This window comes from Lactuca virosa, chromosome 5, assembly GCF_052849685.1.
Source record: "Lactuca virosa cultivar CGN04683 chromosome 5, Lactuca_virosa_CGN04683_v6, whole genome shotgun sequence".
Classification (NCBI taxonomy): Eukaryota; Viridiplantae; Streptophyta; class Magnoliopsida; order Asterales; family Asteraceae; genus Lactuca; species Lactuca virosa.
Window position 1 is genome coordinate 39,318,662 of NC_136430.1, and position 9,697 is coordinate 39,328,358.

Below are 9,697 nucleotides of genomic sequence, written 5' to 3' on the forward strand. Positions count from 1 at the left end.
TTGAATTTGTGTTTTGATTTAGCCATGTGTGGCTAACTTTTCCATCTATTTTCGATTCTAGATCCTTAAATACTTGTTGTTAGACTATGATGTGAACTTAACTTCATGTTTCTATCTAGTAATCTTTGATTTATTCTTCATTATATGTTTGATTTGTACTCTATCCACTTGATCAATGAATCTAAGGTTCATATCACTTTTGTTAGTCAAATTGTGAAACTCGTATATGTTTTATGATTTGTAATTGATAACAAACACTTAATTGATTTCAATGGAATCAAAATTAGTGTAATCAAAGATTAACTGTTCATACTCCCGAACATATGAGGAATATTGAACATTGTTGGTAATAATTGCATGAACTTAAGGTCTTTGATGATTTAATCTAAGAGCTTGTTTGGATTTTATCAACTAAATGAAGTTTTACTTAAAGAACATATTTTGAGTAAAACATTTTTGTCAATTAGGAGATATTAGAGCTTATTAATATCTTAATTACTAACCTATATTGAACATAAATTGAAATCACATTATATCTTTCAACATAGTGCTTGAATAGGATTTGAAACCGGAAATGTTTTTTAATTCCTGAATTTTTAATCTATATCTTGCTTATTTATGAAGTTTAATTTCATGTTAACAAACACCCGTTTACTTTATAAATTGGTAATAAATTTGTGTAAGAACATGGTCAAACATTAAGTCTCGTATCCCTGTGGACCGACCTTGCTTACTCTATACTATCTTTAGTATACATAACAACAATGACTTGTGTTTATTTGTTAATATTTTATCCCTTTTATTTGTTGGTTTGACACACCAAACACCACAACATGGCGGTGTTGTTGCCACAACATGACATCACCCGATGGAATTGTGCCTTCATGTAAGGCACAACGACGTGGCAGGGTGTTTGCCACGACGTGGTGGAGGCCTGCTGTGACAACCATCAAAACTTGAGATAGTTCTAGATTTGAATAAACTTAGTTTCACGTGTAGGCACAACACGTTCTAGACTTAGTAACTAGAAGCTAAGTTATAACCTACTAGAAACTTGGAAACAATTAGAAACAATGGATAATGTACTTAGATTTCACATTAATGCGTGCCTTTTATAGCTACTTTAACTATAACAAATATCCAAATTCAGGTCATTCCTTGACTTGAACATCTTTGCATGAATGATGTAGACACATCATGCACTTGACCTAGTAGTAGAAATTAGATTCGAGTCTCGTAGGAACTTAAGTCAAAGTTGAAAACTAGGACTAGTATACCTGATTCTTCAAGTTCACTTGAATCTATGAATCACTACATAGAAATGCTAATGAACCGACACAGGAAAACAAATTCAAGCATTTTTATAACTGAAAAGAGTTATAAGACTCTAAAATAATTTGAAGTCTCAAAAATTCAAATTATTTTGATATCCAAAGATTTATTAAATCCCAAAACCCTAAAAGCCCTAAAAACCTAAATTTTATAAATTTAACATCTAAAATTCTATAAAAATAATTATGAACCTTATCATATTATCTTAGCACAATTAAAATTTGGAAAATATAATGCAAGAAGGAGGAAACTCCTTTCTGCTCATTCAAATTTTCGTCCATGCTCTCTCATCCCCAAAACACTAATCATTTTACCATCTTACACACTTCATCTCTCCACTTCTCTCTCTAAAACTTTCACTCTTCTTTCTCTCTATAAAAATACGAACTTAGAAGGAAAATCAGTGGAAGATATTTCGCCATCCGATTATTCATGAGTCTACATACATATATGTGTTTTGGTGAAGAGAAACCCCAAAGAGATGACGAAAGAGATTGGGTATCCAGAGAGACAAAATCTCTATTTTCTCTTTTTTCTTCTATCTAAAACCCCTATTCTTTCCCTCTATGAATCAGTCCCAAAACCCACGAATTTATAGATAAATATTGAAGGTTTGTATTTGATCGGATACACTTTAAGTATGAATGAAATAATCAACAGAAAGTAAATGACACAAGAGTTCTCCAAATGTTCCTTTCACCAAGAAAAGAGGTTTTGTCTTCACCAAGAAGACGGGTTTATCACAAAGACAATTGACACAAAGCCACAAAGAAAACTACTAGACCACGACTATGAACACAACATCAGGGTTTGCCCTAATGTTGTATATATACTAATCTATACATGTATATCCCATGATTGACAAGATTAAATCTAATCTATACTAAGAATCGATCTTATCATAAAGATACGGGATCTGATCTATTTTATATTTATCTATAATAACTGCCTAATATACAAAAGATTATAATCTGACAACTATAAGGTGACGATGTTAAACTTGTGAAGATGGCACTGGCGGTGTCGACCTGTAGACGCTGACGCTGATGGATCAAAATGTTATACGTTCGACTCATCAGATCATAATGTGTGACCTTACAATCTCCCCTATCTGATGATGTTAAAACTAATCTTCTTCTTCATAGTCATTAGAAGAGCCATTGTAGAACTTGTCAACTTCTTTTAAGATTTTAGGCTTTACCCATCTGAATTGATCAAGTTTTAGCTCATCCAGTCTTCTATTCAGCTCCAGTGATATCAGCACACAATATCCTATTTCCAGCTCATAGTGACCTAGTCCTTCCAAGCGAAGATGAAACAAGTGCTCAATGGGAGAAAAAGGAAGGTCATCAGTGCGTTGAAAGCACATCTGATTTTGACTGTCAAGATAGAAGATTCCATGCTCTGGTTCTGTAATAAACATATATTGAACATGTTCAACACTAGCTGTTAATTCGTTATTGATGTATCTGATACCATAAGGAAGTAGAAACTTGGTATTGTTGGACTGCCGGGGAGCGCATGTTCTTCCTGGTGAGGATGATCTAGATGAACTCGCTGATGGACCATCCAATGGTACCAGGTTCAGTTTCTTTACTTTCTTGAGAAGTTTCTAGATCGGCAACTTCACTTCTTGGGCATGAACACTTTTATGTTTGTTGATAATTGCAAGAATCTTCATCCACTCGCTATAGCCAAATTTGACCAGCTCACGAGCAAAGACAACTTCAGTGTATTTATACTTAGTTTTCTTTCTTACCAAGTGAAGCTTTAGTGAATCGTTCTTTGGCTTGGTGCATCTTACTCTGATGATGAGATCATTCTTTGTTCTTCGAGTCAGAACGTCTCCAAACTTCTTTCTATCAATCTGGTCATATAGATTTGAAAGAATGTATTGTCTTTCCACATTGTTATTGAAAGTCTTCTTAACTTGATCATCAGTTCTTTGAAGTTCAACATTTTTATCAACGAAAACAAGTTCTTGAACAAGTTTGGTAGACGAGCGTTCTTGTTTTTTGACTTCTTTCTTCTGTCGAATAACAACATTGTATTCCTGCATGATCTATTTAACTTCTTCGATAGGCAAGCTCCATGTTTCTACTAACTTATTTAGATCAAAAATGAGTTTGCTTTTCTTTTGAGGAGGTGCTGAAGTATCACCCGCTGCAGAGGAACTTCCAGCTTCAGAGTTAACAGCTCCCCCTAATAAGGAAGCCTTTCTTTTTCGTGGATTAAGCTGGACACCATCATCAAAATCAATGTCACTATTTGTTCCTTGACGAACCTCTTGAGCAAACTCCCCTTCAAAACAAGAATTAGGATAGATAATGTTTAATGGAATAGCAGAAACAACAGCTTGTTGCATGAAACCAGGATCTAGAAACCCTTCATAGTAATCGGTTTCTGATTGGTCACCAACATCTGGAATGGGCTGATCAGTTGCAACATCAACATCAGGAAGATCAGCAACAACACTCGGCTCTAGAGGATTAGTTTCAACTTCACTCCTTTTAGTCATCTCAGGTTGAGATGCAACAACCATCTGCATTTGCATTGGATGAGGACCCTATTGATAATTCTCCCCCTTTTTGGCAGCATCAGATTGACCGTAAGATGGTGGAGGAGGAGGTGGAGGAGGGTCATCATCTGGAGAATTGGGTGGAGTGTCATCAACCACCATATCATCATCATCATCATCCAAGGCCATAAGTATCTTCATTGTATCCACATTTCTTTCAATTTTAGCCAATCTTTTATCCATTGACTGAGTTAACTGCACAATTAAGGAGAGTTGAGAAAGCACAATAGTTTCAAAGTTGGAGCTAGGTTCTCCTTGATCACCCTGATGAAGAACAACAACATTAATGGGTGATGGTGTCGGATGAATTGTTTCAGCTTGATGAACTGTATTAGTTTGAGGAGAAGGATATGGTGTTGGAGAAAGTTAATCATGAATCATTGGCTCAGTAGTATCTCCAATGGGAGGGGTTGATCTATGATGTTCAGTGTCATCAGTAGGGGAAGAAGAAGTAGATGAAAAACATTTGTGCTTGTTTATCCTTGGAGGAGAGTTCATATTCCGAGTGAAGTCATCTCCCATGTCAGTTGCTGAGTCATTTTCATCTTTATCAGTGCCTTCTCCCTTATCAGCCCCTTCTTTATTACCAGCTTCTGAATTCTCATTATCATTACCTTTTTCATCACCAACATCATCATTGTCAATATCCTCTTTAGAGTCTGAGAATTCAACCACATAGGGATTTTCAATCCACTTTTGCATCCTTGCAGTAATAGGCAGATCATCCATAGATGGGGAAGCATTGATGATTTTCGAGGAAAGAGCAGGAAAATGATGATTATGTGACTTTCAACATAGCCTTCTTCACGAGACAAGATCAACCCAAGCCAGCCTGGATAGGGAACATCCACTGATCTCTTGATCCCAGAATAACATTCAATCATCTAATCAAGAAAGATTTGAGAAAAGTCCAGTTTCTTGTTGTAAACAATGGAGTATAAAATCTTTTGTTCAAAGACATTTAGTTGATCCAAGCTTCCAGTCTTGTGACCAAGACATTTTCCAATCATACCTGTTAGGTATTTCCATCCTATATTAAAACACTGACGAAGGGTGTTCCTGTAGGGATCACGAGTGATGCCCTTGAGTTTGAAGTTATACCCTAGTTTTTTACGACCAGACTTGCAGCTTTCCTTAGAAGGAGTTTTAGAGTAACTTGTTGGATTAGGTGTCTAAGCCCATAACTATAATTGGTATGTACTTGAATTGATAGTGACATGGTCCTTTTGGGTTGCCTTTACACGTGCAACCAGACAGGATGATTAATTGAGGAAGAGGAATAATTTATTAATTGATTAATAAATTGGAATAAATGATTTATTAACATGTTATGGAAATAATATATTAATTAGAAATCATATTATTAATTAATATTTAATCAGAAATTAATTTGGAATTCATTTTGGGATTAATGGAATTAATTAAAAGTGTAAGGACTAAAAGTGCAATTGTTCAATAGTTGAGCAAAAGGGTCCAGAACCTTCCTAGGGGAAGGGTGGATGGTTTTTAATGTGTATATGTAAGATTATTCTAGAGTTTCTAGAATATCTTATCATATATGGATAATCAAAAGAGGTGGGTAATTACCATATTTGAAATTAGGGTTGCACTATATATAGAACCCTTAAGGCTATGATTTTCGGCCACTCTTTGGAAGAAGCAATAAGCCGGAAATTTGATATCCTCCTCCTCTCTTATATCTATCTCTTGCATTGTGTGTTTGTGAGCCATTAGTGTAAGTCCCCAAATCTGCTTGTGTATCAATCAGATCCGTTTGATGGTGCGGAATCCCAATCAAACGGATGATGTCAGATCAAATAGAAGAGAAGGAGAAGAAGAATAATATGAATCTTGTATGTATTGATATGAATGAAGATCCGGATACAAGATTCACACACACTAACACACACTCTCTTTTCTCTCTCTCTAGAACACCTTCAAATACACACACTTAAGCTCCTCTATTCTATGTGTTCATCAATCTATTCCTTACACCCCTCACCCCTATATATACTCGACTGGGCCGCAAACCGGGTTTATGGCAGTAAATGGGTTTACGGTCGTAAACACCCATTGGGCCGTAAACAGGGTTTACGGTCGTAAACCTGTTTACGGCCGTAAACACTACCTGGCCGTAAACCTGACCGTAAACACATATATGACCGTAAACACTGAGCTGTTTACGGTCCTAGACATAAAATTACATTTTCCTAGAAAAGCAAAGTATAAACCATATTTTTGACCCAACAATCTCCCCCTTGGTTTATAACTTTCTTTTCTTTTCTTAAATGACCCAACAAGCTCCCCCTAAAAATTAGCTGGCTTTCTTGTTCATCTTCATTGTAAGCTTGGCTTCAACATTTAACTTCAAATTCTTCACAACTTCAAGATGAACTTGATGAATCTTCAATGAATGACTTCATCTTGAGAACTTGAGATTTTCTTCAGAATTTGGCATTGAACGCACATTGGGTGAAGAGGCTTGATGTACTGATTCTTGAAAGATAGTGCTTTCAGCTTGAGAATCTTCAGAGAGAACATCAGAGAGAACAAATCTTCTGGATCACTTCAGCAGGTACAAGAATAGCAGCAAATTGATTGAGGAGGCTTCAATGCAATCCGTCACATAATCTTCAATTGCAGCTTCACCTTGCTTCTGGGGTTGAAAGATTGAATGTCGAAAGAATAATCTTCATTTCTTGCTCCTTCGAATGAGAATTCTTCGATGATCACGGATGAAGCCTTGGCTCATAAATCTTCGACACAAACTTCCATGAGTTTCATCTTCACCTGAATTCACTATTCAAGACAAAACAAAACTAAAAGAAAAATTTAGCACACAATATTTTTGGATTTTTCATATTTTCTGAAAAAGAAATAAAACAGAAATAACACTATTTTTCTTTTTGGATTTTTTTTATTTTCTAATTTTTGTTTGGTTTTTAAAATTTTTAATTCTCCCCTAATATTTAAATTAGAAGAAAACTATGAACAAATTTAACAAAAATAAAAATGATATCTAACTTTAAGAGTGATTTGGGATCAAAGTTTTTAGACAACCTTTATCCGTTTATCAGTACCTCTCCCTTCATGAATAGATCTGGTCAATCGCCGGTATTGTGGTCCACTTAAACACGAGAGATGGTGACAAAATTAGGACATACTATAAGTGACAAGACAATGTGATCCTAAGTTCCTAGATAATATTCCTTAAGGACCATTCAGCTGACGACGACCAAAGATATTGTTGTCCACCTAAATTGAGCAGCGAGATCTACAGAACACCTAGTGATTGTTCAATTTTAAATGTACTAGAACATGTTTCCCGCTTCCTGACATACCCCAATAATCAGGAACTTCCAAAGTACTCCTTACTTTAGGTGAGCAGACAATTATTATGAGAGAAGTCAGATTTAGAATGCATATGCTATACACCCAGGTCGGATCTCTTCCAATCTCGCAGAGGGTGAAACATATGACTAACCAGATTTAGAGGGATTGAGAAGTAGAATGGTGCATATACTGTGTACGAGGTCGGATTGTGAGTCACACAAAGGAGACAGTATATGGCTAACAGATAGAAAGAATTGCATAGATAGAGGATGCAGAGAAATAGAATTGCATATGTTGCAGTCCAGGTCGGATGTATTTCAATCACGCAGAGGAGGCAACATATGACTAACAGAAAGAAAGCAAGAAAATAATTTCCTACAGACCTACTTTATCAGAATTCCCCAGTCACCCCATCAATACCGGAATTAAGGACAAAGTCCGTACATCGAGGAAGAGTTAAACCACAGTTCTACATACGGGTAACTTTAATGTGACCGCTGGATTATCATGTATATCTCCCTGCTCAACCTATCCAAGCGTCGTATTGTCAGGCTAAATGGATCTATCTAGGTCAAGATTTTTCAAGTCTCTAGATTCCTTAAGTTCATTAATGCCTAGTCAAGTCCATTTTAATCTCTCGTGCCTACCAACGCATCGAACACAGAGCCTAGACAATTCAGATTCAGTCCCTTACACAGATTCAGATTGCCTGTTATCACATGATTATATCACTTCCCAAAACATCTCCCTCAAACTCGTTTCATAACCAACATATTTTTGGATTTTCTGATTTTCTAATGTTTTTGGATTTTCTAAAATTTTCTAATTTTTGTTTTGTTTTTATTTCTCCCCCTAAATTTGTGCATAGGAGAGAAACGAAAGTAAATGCGTAAATTTAAACTATCCGAAAACAAAAATTAGTCTTTAAAGCGAATCAGCTTAAAAAAAACTCAGGAGTATAGAGAAGAAAACTCAAACCGTAAGTCACCGATTGAATTTGCATTTAGAAGGTCTGAGAACAGCACGCGTGATCGCATAACAGATCCAAATATTCTTCACATCGTTAAGCACTAACCCCATGTGTGATCCCTTCTTTTCTTCCTTTCCCGCAAAGGACACATACTCCCAAACAAAGTTATGAATGTTGTACAGTTGAGAGATGTCACCTATCATGTGCCAGGAATAGCCACTACCAACAAACTGAAGTCTGATGATATGCCTCCATAGCTGCTCTGACACAGAGAGGGATCAGTTGGTCTTTGGAACCCAGTCCATTTTGAAACTGGGTCGACCTTTGTCATCCTTGCACGATACTCTCTCCCATGACATATCCTGTTTATCACAAACAGAAGATGAAAAAATATTAGAATCGTTAGAAGATTTGGGAGAGTGAGCCTTTGGAACCCATTTGTAGTTGGGTTTAACCCATTTCTTTTTCGATCTGATGGGTGGCTCGGTACTTGATTTTGAACTTGATGTCGGCCGTTGAGATGACTTTGATTTTGGCTTCACGGGAGCATCTCTTGGATTTGGCTTCTTGGCCGGCATTTCCTTCTTGACTTTGGGATTTTGGTTCTTGTCCTTTGGAGTTTGATTCTTGCTCTTCTGCGCATTCCAGTCATCATTGTCTGAACGTGACCTTGAGGGGTTTCTTTTGGAATATCTCCCTCTTGGCGCGTTTTGCCATCCATGTGCGTAGTAGGGAACGTATGCGCGATTTGGACAGTTTCGGGCAATGTGTCCAGGTGTTCCACAGTGAAAACAAGTCTTTTTCTTCACTGTGAAGTAGTTTCTTCCTGCCCCTGGTGGCGTATCCTTGCCTTGTCTCTGATTTTTCCCACATGCACACTTGCAACAAGCCGTCGGTTGTTTCACTTGATTTGGTGGCCTGTATTTCTCAACAGCAAGTTGATCAGAAGCAGCTGAGTTCGAAGCAACAGATTCAGAGCTCAAGGAGATGTTGGTTTGTTCAGTGGTGTTCTCCTTGTTCTCATCCTCTGCTACTTTACCTGCACATGAAGTAGATGTGCTAGAAACAGGAACATCAGTATTTTCAAACAAATAATCAAATATGTCAAAAAAATTTAACTCAACATGATCCGATGCAAAAGCATCAAAAGCATCACAAGATGTATCATCAACTTTAATATCAGAAACAGAAGGTTTTTCATTGGAAACAGAAACATCAGGATTAGAAACAGAAACAGAAACAGAATCTCCAGCTTCACGCTTTGCCTGATCTAATAGTTGATCTGCAGGGGAAGTAGAAATGTTAGAACTTTCAACATTAATAAGTCCGCCTGAAACAAAACCAGATGGCTTGCCATAAACCATAAACGGTTCATTGGCAATCTCATCCTTGGATAGGGGTTGATACTGATATGTATGATTATAAGGAGGAGGTACACTATTTTATCCTAAACCCTTTGACTGATTTCGTTTGAACTGCATACA